The sequence below is a fragment of the Hippocampus bargibanti genome, linkage group LG06 (assembly GCF_051943395.1).
Source record: "Hippocampus bargibanti isolate YZ-2025 linkage group LG06, ASM5194339v1, whole genome shotgun sequence".
In the NCBI taxonomy this organism is placed as follows: Eukaryota; Metazoa; Chordata; class Actinopteri; order Syngnathiformes; family Syngnathidae; genus Hippocampus; species Hippocampus bargibanti.
In genome coordinates, this window is record NC_142739.1 from 13,209,404 (window position 1) to 13,222,500 (window position 13,097).

At 43.5% G+C, this 13,097-nt stretch overlaps 1 long non-coding RNA gene across 2 annotated transcripts in view; it reads left to right on the plus strand.

Moving 5' to 3' along the window:
* The first annotated feature begins 3,834 nt into the window (after positions 1 to 3,834).
* Positions 3,835 to 13,097, plus strand: part of LOC148896546 (uncharacterized) — a 20,137-nt gene continuing 10,874 nt past the window's right edge. For both annotated transcript variants that reach the window (XR_016115283.1, XR_016115284.1), the window contains exons 1-4: positions 3,835 to 4,657; positions 4,730 to 4,785; positions 10,595 to 10,670; positions 10,758 to 10,974. This is a non-coding gene — a long non-coding RNA (uncharacterized LOC148896546). The remainder of the gene's footprint in view (positions 4,658 to 4,729; positions 4,786 to 10,594; positions 10,671 to 10,757; positions 10,975 to 13,097) is intronic.

The window sequence follows — 13,097 nt, forward strand, 5'->3', positions numbered from 1 at the left end:
TAAGGCACATGGTCATCTTTTGAAGAAAATCAAGGTTTTTGAGTGTACATTATACAGTGGAAAAAAACGGTAATTCTTAGGCTACTCCCATTTAGATGAATGAGAACAATCATACAAAGGAAAAACACCCTTCTGTAATACGTCTGTGTAAGCTCTCAGTCGTACAGGAGTGGTCCATCGATGAGAAGGTTTCTTCAGCCGTCATCTGTACAAAAGTGAAGGTTTCGGACGTTTCGCCTCCTATCCAGGAGGCTTCGTCAGCGAACTAAAGTCTGACTGGTCGTATCGGCCCCTTCTGTAATGTTCTCGTAACAGTATTATTGTTTCATAAGATGTGCACTGAAGACGCCACTTTAAAAAATGATATAACCGCTAAATTGGAATGAAGCACAATATAAATCCAGCATTTGAACCGGCACTCTTCAAATATGACTAACACCTGACATGATGGGTTCAAGTGGTAGGCCACATAAACGTTATGTTTATTGAAGACACATTGAAGAGTGTGTGCCTTCTCGCTGTGTCGGCTCAGCGTTTGTATATGTGGGGTTTAAGTGTGTATTCAGGCCAGTGCTGTTACTCAGGAAGCATGCTTTCAACTTGCCAGGGAAGCCAACTGGAAGATGCCGTAACAGCACAACGGCAATTACATAAACCAACTGTGTCAAGAGCATCTTTCATGGTTCACCCCCCACCCCCCTCCACCGCCGCCTCCGTGGAACAGCCTGTGTAATGTGATCTATAATGTGGGGCTATGAGAAACTGCAAACACATGACTCATTTTTAAAACCCAAACCCTGAGAAAATATACAATTTCATGTGTGTTCTATTAATATGTCTTCCAAAACTAGGCAACATCCATTGTTGATATAATGTGACTCCCTCCCATAAAAGTCAAATCAAATCTGACCACTAAGGCAGCTTTGTGGCCAAGCAGCCTGTGCCTTTAAATGTTCATCTTCCTTCATAATTTGACCTGTCCCCTAGCCAGGGGTGTGGAGCCAGAACAGCTATTTTTAGGTGCTGAGCTCTGACGACTGGCTGCAGACACAAGCACACGTGTACTTGCGCGCACAGTCGTGCGCACAGACGCAGAACGACTTTAAACTATGTTATTTCAGATGGACAAACAGTTAACCTCCTCATCGTTTTATTACAACATGGTAGAGCAGGGGTCGGGAACCTTTTTGACTAAGAGAGCCATAAAAGTAAAATATTTAGAAATGTTTTTCAGCAAGAGCCACACGCACGCGGGCGCACACATGCAAACGCTCGCGTGCGCGCGCACACGCACACACGCGCGGCCACTTTTCAAAAAAATATCAGAATGCATTATTTAAAATAACTTTGTGATAGTACTCACTATTAACATGAATGGTTTTCCGTTCCTCGTGTTTGGTGAAAATCCAGGAAAACGATCGGAATGAAATTCAATTTGCCGGTCCAGAGGCGAAGTTACTGCTAGCTCGCCTGCACACGGCTCATAAGCTTCCACACTTGCTATCTGCAATCTACTTCTCGCAGAAGTATGTCGATGCTAACGTTAACATGGGGGGCTTGTTAAAATGTCACTGACATTCGACTGTTTCATCGATGGTATTGTTTCATTGCAAATTAGAATGAGAACATTTTCTCTCCTCTAATGCTCCGGTGCATTCACGCTGAAGTGCACTAGTTGGGCTCAAAGGGGCGTTTACCTGTTTCAACATGACGGCCACTATCATCCAATCAACATGGCGCTTTCGGCCATTGTAGGTCAGTGTCATCCAATCAAAATTGCGCTTTCCGCCAACTGCAGCCCCAACGGGAAATGAACGGCGAAAAAAAAAAACGTTGAAACGAAAAACTAAACACATATTTTAGTTTTATCGGCGAGCCATATGCAATTATCAAAAGAGCCATATATGGCTCGCGAGCCGTAGGTTCCCGACCCCTGTGGTAGAGGATGTCAATAAGGGAATGGGAAACTGATGTCGAACATTAATTATGTCGCTCGTTAGGAAGATAAGTACCGGGTGTATTATTTTTGTCATGAATTGTAATAAATTAAAACAAAAAAGAAGGACTTTTCTACTTTTATCGAGCTTTAAAGGACAACCGACGTCTCCGGACAAGTTGTGTCCATAATTTGTAAAATGGCTTCAAATGACTTCTACTGAGCGTATTTTACAAAGATTCCACCACATATAACTGTAGTTTACGTTTTAAGACTCGCGCTGAATATTCAGGAAGTCTTGTTTTTGAGTTGGTGATGATTCCGTACGTGACGTCACGAAAGGACCGCCCCCTGACCGAAAAAAGACACATTGTAGCAGTCCTTCCATCACGTCAATGTATTTTGCTGTACATGTTTGGTCTGAGAACCGTGTTGCACCCAAAAGCCGCCAGAAGAGGGCATCCAAGCTCCATATAAGGAATTTATCAGCCTGTGGAAACGGAGGTGGCCACAGGAGGTCGCCATTTTGTGCCTCTTTTTTTGGGTGAGTGATTTCCCCCCAATGTTGCCTCAAAATGGCACAAATAAATTATATAATCGATTGCAAACATGTATGCTTTCCTCTTCAGAACTATTTGAATCATATTTATAACTGGATGTGTAACAAGAAAGCATATTCTCCGAATCTGAAGCCATCGTTTTGATTCACTAGTAATGCAAGACGTCTTGGCGTAACGTCACGAACTGGGGGCGGGACTTTCTGAAAATGCCCAATTCGCAGCTCAATTTTTTGCAGATTTTTGACAGTCATTTTTATTGGTATTTTGCATTTGACTAAAAATATCATCCTGCGCGTTTTGGGTATTTTAGATGCTATAAAACCTTTTTCTGATGTCAGTTAAAAAACAAAAAAGTGACGTCCGTTGTCCTTTAAATAAGGAGACAGCTCTTCTCACCACATGCTCCTCATGTTCATGAAGTGTTTGGCATTCCCAATGGATATAAGACTGTGAGAGATAACGAATCCTCAAGTCTTAGGTAATGATGGCTAAAGACTCAGAACTCCATCTGACGCAGCATCTGCCGGAGCAAGAATTGTTGACTCCAACTCCAGAGGCTGACCTCCACAATAGCCAGGAATAGTTTTTCAAATGAGGAAGTGAGTCCATCACATGAATACTGTCATATGAAAATGGAGTTTCTATTAATATGAGAGAAAGCAGCCCAGGCTCGTGCTAAAATTACATGTTGCAAAATCTTCTGCTTCAACAATGGATCTTGAACAAGTTCTAAAAATAATAAGAAGAAAGCCTTTAATAGTCCCATGAAGGGGAAATTTGAAATATACAGTACAACAACATTGAAAATGGAGTTGGGGCGTAGAAAGAAAAAAAGGCATTGTATGCACAAAATGTTTCAAACGACTGAACTGTAAAACTGCACAAAAATCTTTCAGAAAACAACTCAACAGTGTCAAAAAGAAAAAAAAGTATTGCATGGACAAAATGTTTGTCGTTTGTATGTTACATTTATAAATTGAAGGCAATAGGTCAATAATCCGTTCCTAGTATTCACTTGAAATATATGTTAGTACTGCAGTGATTAAACTAAAATGTTTATTTCTGACTATAGCTTCCTGGGGCTGATGAGGGATTGTGGACTGGAAATAGCTCAGTCCAATTGCTCGGGCCACAGTAAACCGGCAATGTGGTGTGACCGTTATAGCTCCAACTGCGTCATTCGTGGCCTTTGTCTACTTTAGTCCTATTAAAGCATTTAAGTGTGAAAGTCAGCATCTCGACAGGTTAGTCACTCTGTGTACTGTCACTGAGTGTGTGTGTGTGTGCGTGTGTGTGTGTGTGTGTGTGTGTGTGTGTGTGTGTGTGTGTGTGTGTGTGTGTGTGTGTACGTGTCTGTGTGTGTACAGTGGGGCCTCGGTTTACGAACACCTTGCCTGACGAATTTTTCAGTTTACGAACGTCAAATTTATGAAAATTAAACCTTGGCATACGCACTACTTTTTGGGATACACATGGAGCGCCTCCCCACCCTGGCTGGCGGAGTAAGCTTCGGTGGAGGATCATCAAAGCACATGACCGAACAGCGCCCCAGCAGGCCTACCTTCCCACACTCCCTTTCTCTTGAGTGCACACTTCGATCGTCTTCAAGGATTGAAAACGGATAGTTTTGCTGTTATGGGACCAAAAAAGACCCCACCACAGGCTCCTGTTCAGCCGAAGAAGACACAAAACTAAATTACAGTCGAAGAGAAGAAGGAGATCATTGAGAAACACGAACGAGGTGTGCGTTTGTCTGATTTAACAGCCCAGTACAAATATGCGAAGTTGCGTGTGGTGCTGAAGGTGTTTCCGTGCTGTCAAAGCAACGGTGTGAGGCAATAGAAGAGGTTGAACAACTTCTGTTAATTTGGATTAACGAAAAGCAGCTGGCCGGCGACAGCTTGAATAAAGCAATTATATCCGAGAAAGCACGGCTAATTTACTCTGATATCGTCATGTGGAAACCTGTAAGTTCGCCGTTTATTGGCCGTTTATTAAGGGATCATTCCTCGAAATGGTGAAAGAAGAAGGCTACGTTCCTCAGCAAGTATTTAATGTAGATGAGACCAGCCTTTTTTGAAAAAGATGCCTAACTGGACTTTCATAACAGGAAGAGAAGTCTGAACCCCATTCCATCAAGCCATCAACGACCATCACAAAGGTAAATAAAACGACTACGTACAGTTTATTTCTTTAATTACAGTCCTTATGGAATGTGACTCCTTTCAAACAGCAATTCCCTCCGACCTGCCACTCCATTCCATCAAGCCATCAACGACCATCATAAAGGTAAATAAAATGACTTTATTGTACAGTGCAGTGTATTTCTTTCATTACAATACAATAGCACATTTATTATACATACAATAAGGTATATTGGTTGTAGTTTTAAGGGTTATTTTGTTGAAAATTACATTTTATGGAGACCCGGGAACTGATTATTCTCATTTTAATGGTTTCCTATGGGAAATTATTTTTTGGGATACACACTTTTCGCCTTACAGACTCTGCCTGGGAATCAATTAAGTGTGTAAGCCTAGGTCCCACTGTATTTGACAAGGTATATTCAAGAAACTAGGCAATTCACAGAAATATGTCATTTGGCCTATGAGTAGAAATTTTCGGAAATGAATCTTTATGAATCTTCTAACCAAGAAGCTATATTAAGAAGCTAATTGTGTACTGACAAAATGCAAGGAGTTCATGATGTGAAAGCAAAAAGTAACACCGAGCATCCTATTGAAATCATATACAGTAATACCTCAGCTTACGAACGCTTTAGCTCACAACCTTTTCGTCTTACAAACAATAAATTTGCAATAATATAATATTGGCATACAAACTAGTTTTCTGCGGACGAACTAAACCACACAGTGCCATGGTGGCTGAAGGAGTAGTTTTCGGCGGATGAACACCAAACCACACGGTTGAACAGCTAAGACTAGATTTCATCACCACCTTTCTTTCAGTGCAGACGTGGTTTGTTATTGAGTAGAGTACCTTTGCTATTATGGTACTGAAAAAGACCCCACCACAGGCTAGTGTTAAGCCTAAGAAGGCATTAAATAAAATTACGATCGAGCAGAAGAAGGAGATCACGGTGTCACGTCCGCACGAGGGGAAGCAACAGATCTCAGCGGACGAAAAAAGAAAGGAAATGGAAGCAAAATACTCGATGGAGACAGAGTAGTTCAAAAAGGGTTTTTACTGAGACACGGAGGGCAAAACAGAAGGTAAGGCAACCGAACAGAGAGGCACGACAGTCGAGTGGGACCAACCTGCGTACTGCAGGGTGACAGGGTCATGAGTAGATGAATACACCGGCGAAAACCGAGCGGAACCGGGTGGCTTTTATAGCCAGAAGGCACAATCAATGGGATTGGAATCAGTTGAGTGAGCCCGGAGAGCAGGGAGGGGCGCGCACCAGATGCTAATCAGGATGTGACAGTGCCCCCCCCCCCCCCCGCCCCCTCAATGGACACCCCCTGGCGGCCCACCCGGTTTGGAGGGGTGTGCCGAGTAGAACGCTCGGGTGAGTGACGGGTCGAGGATCCAGGAGCCCGTAGCCCTCGCAGTCGACCAGGTATTGCAATCCCCTGCCCATGCGCCGTGAGTCCAGTATCTCCGGCAACGTGTAGACTGGGTCACTGTCCACCATCCGGGGAGTGGCCGGGGGTGGGGGGGGGGTGCCGGAGCTGGTTTCCACCAGCTTGAGGAGGGATACGTGGAAGACCGGGTGGATCTTCATCATGGGTGGCAGCCGGAGCCTAACCGAGACCGGGCTGAGGACGGCCTTGATGGGGAAGGGACCTGCGAACCTTGGGCCCAGTTTGGCCGATGTCCCGGCCAACCGGAGATCCTTCGTGGACAGCCACACCTCCTGCCGGATCTGCTAAACCGGTGCCTGGCGGCGACGACGATCCACGATGTGTTGGTTCCGGGACGCTGTGCGCTACAGGGCGGCTCTGGTCTCCTTCCACACTCGATGGGCCCGTCTGAGGTGGTGTTGGATAGACGGAACCACCACCTGGCCCTCCTGGGTGGGGAACAGCGGCGGATGATAACTACAGGCGGACATGAACGGGAACCGACCTGTGGCTGAGGAGACCAGGGTGTTGGGCACGTATTCCACCCACAGCAAGTGGAGGGCCCACGACGCTGGACGATGGAGGCACACGCACCATAGAGCCGCTTCCAGATCCATGTTGTTGCGCTTTGTCTGGCCGTTGGATTGAGGGTGGTAGCCAGACGACAAGCTCGCTGATGCCCCTATGGACCGACAGAAACGTTTCCTTACCTTGGACACGAACTGCGGTCCCCGTTCCGACACGATGTCCGCCGGAATCCCGTGGAGACGAACGACGTGGTTAACCAGGAGCTGGGCCGTCTCGATGGCAGACGGTAACCCGGTTAACGAAATGAAGTGGGCCGACTTGGACAAGCGGTCCACCACAGTGAGGACGACCGTCTGGCCACGGGAAGGGGGGAGGCCCGTGAAGATGTCCAGGGAGATATGGGACCAGGGTCGGGAGGGGACTGGTAGTGGCTGGAGAAGTCAAAGTCAAAGTCAAAAGTCAAAAGTCAAAGTCAGCTTTATTGTCAAATATGCTAATATGCATGACATACAGCACAGATGAAATTACTGTCCTCTCGGACCCAGCATGCAAGGCACTTATAATTACTTTAACAAACATAAACATGAAAACGGCAATTTGCCGGGAGAGGGGAGCCGAATGATGGGAGTTGATGGGAGACCATCCCACGGGCACAGGCGGGGCATGCCTTCACGTAGTCCGCGACGTCCCTCCTGTAGTCCGGCTACCAGAACCACTAGGCGATGAGGTGGATCGTCCTGTTGACCCTAGGGTGACAAGCAACCCTGGATGCGTGTCCCCAGTGCAGCACCTCGGCGCGTAGTGCGGGGGGGACGAATAGTCGATCCACCAGGCAATCCTTGGGAACTGGGTTACCACCTTGGGCCTCCTGAACCCTCTTTTCCACCTCCCACCTAAGGGCGCCCAGGATGTGTTGCGCCGTGGGGGACCGTGTGAGTGAGTATATTACCGCCGAGAAAGCACGGGAACTTCACTCAGATATCATCAAGAGGCAACTACATCAACGACCATCACAAAGGTAAATTAAACGACTTTATTATATAGTACAGTTTACTTCTTCAATCACAATACAATAGCACATTTATTATACATAAAATAATGTATATTTTGTGTAGTTTTAAGGCTTATTTAGTCAAAAATCGACTTTATTATATAGTACAGTTTACTTCTTCAATCACAATACAATAGCACATTTATTATACATAAAATAATGTATATTTTGTGTAGTTTTAAGGCTTATTTAGTCAAAAATCGTCTTTTATGGGGACCTGGAAACGGATTATTCTCATGTTTAATGGTTTCCTATGGGAAATTAATATTTGGGAGACACACTTTTCGCCTGCCACTTTCTGGGAACCAATTAAGTTCGTAAGCTGAGGCATCACTGTATCTCTCTCTCTCTCTCTCTCTCTCTCTCTCTCTCTCTCTCTCTCTCTCTCTCTCTCTCTCTCTATATATATATATATATATATATATATATATATATATATATATATATATATATATATATATATATATATATATATATATGTCTGTGTAAGCTCTCAGTCGTAAAGGAGTGGTCCATCGATGAGAAGGTTTCTTCAGCCGTCATCTGTACAAAAGTGAAGGTTTCGGACGTTTCGCCTCCTATCCAAGAGGCTACGTCAGCGAACTAAAATATTACTATTTTGCCAGCAGACAAGGGCAGATGCACAGTGCTTCTCAACACATTGGATTATGAAGACAAAATAAATAGGTTAATCAGTGATTCTAACACGTATGAGCAACTAAAAAGGGACCCTTCCAATAGATACAAGAAAGAAATGATTGACTGTCTCCAAAAGTTAGAGAAAGGAAAACATATAGACAAACAGATGTATTTTAGATTATACCCGGGAGAGGCCACGCCATGTATCTATGGCCTGCCAAAAATACATAAAGAAGGGTTCCCCCTCAGACCCATTGTGTGTAGCATTTACTCCTCTACATACAATGTAGCCAAATATTTAAAAACTATTTTAGCTCCGTTGGTTGGTAACACTGAATATCACGTAGAGAACACCACAGGGTTTGTAGAGAGGATCAAAGACCTCATATTGGAACCTGAGGAAACTTTGGCATCATACGATGTGACTTCTCTCTTTACATCTGTCCCAACCCCAGCAGCAGTCTCAGTGGTGAGGACGAGGCTGCTGGCGGATGTTTCTCTGCATGAAAGAACCAAACTTAAACCGGATCACATCTGCCAATTATTAGAAATCTGCCTTAATACTACGTATTTTCAATTTCGGGAAAAAATTTATAAACAAATTCATGGTTGTGCTATGGGCTCACCAGTTTCACCCATAGTGGCTAATCTTTACATGGAAGAGATGGAGAAACAGGCCCTCACATCCTTCCCAGGGACAAAACCTAGACACTGGTTTAGATATGTGGACGATACTTTTGTCATAATTAAGAAACAAGAAATTCAATCCTTCACAGATCACCTCAACTCTGTAGACTTCAACATTAAATTTACTCGTGAGGACATTCAAGAGAACCAACTAGCCTTCTTGGATTGTAAAGTAATTATAAAAGAGGACAGAGCGCTAAAAACAGAAGTCTTCAGGAAGGCTACGCACACTGACCAATACTTACTTTTTGACTCTAACCACCCTTTACAACATAAACTAGGAGTTATCAGAACCCTCCAGCATAGGGCTAAACTAATACCAACTAGCACTGAAGGTAGAGAAAAGGAGTCAAAACATATCAGGAGAGCACTCACTAACTGTGGGTACCCTCAGTGGTCATTCAACAAATGTCAGAAAGAAAGAATAGCGAACGAAACCAATAATTCTCAAGATTGAAAAAGGAGAGGAGTAGCAGTACCGTACATTGCAGGAGTTTCTGAAAAATTAAAAAGAGTCCTTTGGCAACATAAAATTCCTACTTATTTCAAACCGATAAACACGTTAAGGCAAAAATTAGTGCATCCAAAAGATAGGCTACCAAATGAAAAACAAAGTAATGTAGTTTATTCCATACATTGTAAGAATGAAAATTGTAAAGAGCAGTACATTGGGGAGACTCAACAAATTCTCAAAAAAAGACTTTATCAACATCGCAGGGATAATACTAGTGGGCCTCAATCGGCAGTACATTTGCACCTAAAAGCTAGCAACCACTCATTTGACGACAATTAGGTTAAAATCTTAGCGAAAGAACATAGATGGTTTGAAAGGGGCGTAAAAGAAGCGATTCTTATAAAACAACAAAATCCTTCATTAAATCGGTCTGGTGGGGTGAGGTTCAATTTGGATCGTTCATACAACAGCCTGCTTAGGCAAAACAGGTTAGGCAACTTTCGCAATGCTGATGAGGGTCGTTATGCTGATGAGGTGATACTGGGGGCAGTGGGGGTAATAGGCCAGTCGTTAGTCAGGAATGTAGGAACAATCAGTGGGGCCACAGGGAGGGGTCCCCCGCCCCCCCCCCCCCCCAACCTGAGAGTGGGGACCTATCATAGCTGTGTCCGGCGCCACCATGTCTGGACATTAGGGATATATAAATGGGGCCGATACGACCAGTCAGACTTTAGTTCGCTGACGAAGCCTCTTGGATAGGAGGCGAAACGTCCGAAACCTTCACTTTTGTACAGATGACGGCTGAAGAAACCTTCTCATCGATATATATATATATATATATATATATATATATATATATATATATATATATATATATATATATATATATATATATATATATATATATATATATATATATATATATATATATATATATATATATATGCGTGTGCATTTGTGTGTGCAACTTCTAAGTTATCCCTCAGTTACTGTATCAGTCCCAAGTCAACAGCCGACTTCCGTGGCTTCATCACCATATCACGCCTGGGAGCAGCAGGGAGGCAGGCGGGATAAGTGTTTCAAGAAATAAATTACAAGCACTGCTCGATACAAATGTGATCCTGACAAAAAAACATGTTATTCTCTTTTCAGAGCGCACACTCCATTTGTGCCAGGGAGTAAGCATTTTATTTCTCTCTGAACAGCAAGTCCAGTGATCAAATATACGGTAAAATATATTTTAATGTTTATCTGATATAGCCGTCATGTTTGTGTAGATGCCAATTTTGCTCTTTTCACCCCCTGGGGGGTACAGTGAATAAGGAATCAGGTGCTCATTCCTTCGCTGAAAAGGGACCTATCTCTCAGAAGACGGCCGGCATGCTGGAGCAGCAACCCCTGACGTCAGAGAGCCGCCCAACTTTTCCCTGAAGATCTTCTGACACGAGAGGGAAATTAATTCTCCTCCCATATGACCTTATTGGCCCCCATCTTACTTACATCAGTTCCTCATGAGTCACCATGTTCCAACGGTAAAAGACATTTTCCATTAATTTGGGGGTAAGAGGACAGAGAGCTGTTCGTGGCTCTGCATTTTCTTTTAAAAAGCCTGTTGAGGTTTATTGGCTTCAAAACATTTTACATTTACCTCGAGGTCAGCTTCATAAAAGCACAAAGACCCTCCAACTGTTGATGTGATGGTAAAATCCAATTAGTGTGTGCATCTGGATGTGAGTGTTTTCTCACTGATTTGGGTGCGCTCACTTTTAATTAGGTTACTCTGTCTGGCATCCTGTGGTATTTCCTGTTGGATTTTTTAGGGCGATATAGAATGCACTTAACAGGCTGGATCAAATAACAAGGAAAAAAACATTTTAAGGCAGTCATGTTCGCGGCTTCATTCTGAAATGCTGCCAGAAAGTTTGGCAACATAGCTAATAATAACACCATTAATTGGAGGCCAGGTTACACACGTACAGGAGTGAACATGGAAAGCAAAAACTTTCTCCCACTTATCAACAATTCCATAGAGGCCCACAAAGTGACAAATAACCAGTGGTGGACCGTCAAAGCCTGCAAAGCCTTCTCTGCTGGTTTAAAAATATCGGAATCATGGGCTGTTAATTATATTTTGTCCATGAATTCTTCATAAATAATTCAAAATTGTCTTTCAGTTTCCTTTCATTACTTTTCCCCTGTGCACGGCTTCCAGACATGTGTTTTCTTATTTAAGAATTTAACCAATCATATTTCAGCCTTCATTTGTGACCAGGGTCAGCAATCTACCTGGACACCATCACAATCGTATTTGCGAACGCATCAAATGTGTCGATTCAACTGCGGCTCTAATCAATCAGATTTCGAGTTGGCAACCCAAAGGAGGCACCAACGCCATCTTGAAGGCCCTGGTCAATGTCAGAGTTTTCGCAAACGATGATTGGCTAGTCACTAGCCAATTATAGTTTGCGCAAACTGCTCTGATCGCAAGCCGTTAGTCACTAGCAGCTAGTGACAAGAGCATACTAGCCAGAGCTGGCACATTGTATCGGTAGTGAGCTGCATTAGGATATATATTGTGTTGATTTAATACCAGTTTTGTCAACCCACAATGGCTGACGGAGAAGAAGAAATGGATTTGGTTGCAGATTTTCTGTTAAAGCCATTTACAAGACAGACTTTTCATGAAAAAAAATGGACATCATTAAGGTCGGTTAGTTATTTCCTGGCTAATGGTACCCTGTAGTGGACTTGTAGTCAGACATAGCACTACTGAAGACCTAGCGATGAAATCCACAGCCCACCACTGCAAATAACAAATATCTTCTTAGACCGCTTTGTGTAACACTAGTATAATTTAAATTTGGGAAATGTTGGGTGAAAATTGCCATCTCATCATAATGCAAAACATCAAACAAGGCTTCATTTTTGAGAACCCAGAGTGCCTCAGAAGAGCTCATTTCAGTCAACATCAAAATGTTTGTTTTTACAATGGTCACTCGACACTATTTTTCCTATAGTTATGTGCCAGAGTATGCTAAATAGCTTTTTGCAAATCTTTTCCTTTCGGCTTTTCCGTTCAGGGGTTGCCACAACGAATCAGTGTCCTCCATCTAACCCGGTTTTGTGCATCCTCTTCTCTCACACCAGCTACCTTCATGTCCTCTTTGACAACATCCATAAACCTCCTCTGAGGTCTTCCTTTCTGTCTCCTGCCTGGCAGTTCAAGGCTCAGCATCATCTTCCGATGATACTCACTCTCTCTTCTCTGGACATGTCCAAACCATCTCAGTCTGGCCTCTCTGACTTTCTCTCCAACGCCTCTAATATGAGTTGTCCCTCTAATGTACTCATTCCTGATCCAATCCAACCTGGTTACTCCCAAAGTAAACCTCAGCATCTTTATCTCTGCTACCTCCAGCTCTGCTTCCTGCCTTTTCTTCAGTGGCACTCTCTCCAGTCCAAACATCATGGCTGGTCTCACCACCGTTTTATACAATTTTCCTTTCATCCGAGCTGAAACCCTTCTATCACACATCACACCTGACATTTTTATCCAGCCGTTCCAGCTTGCCTAGACACGTTTCTTCACCTCTTTTCCACACTCTCAGTCCACCTCAAGTGCTTAAAATCCTCCACCTTCTTTATCTCTTCTCCC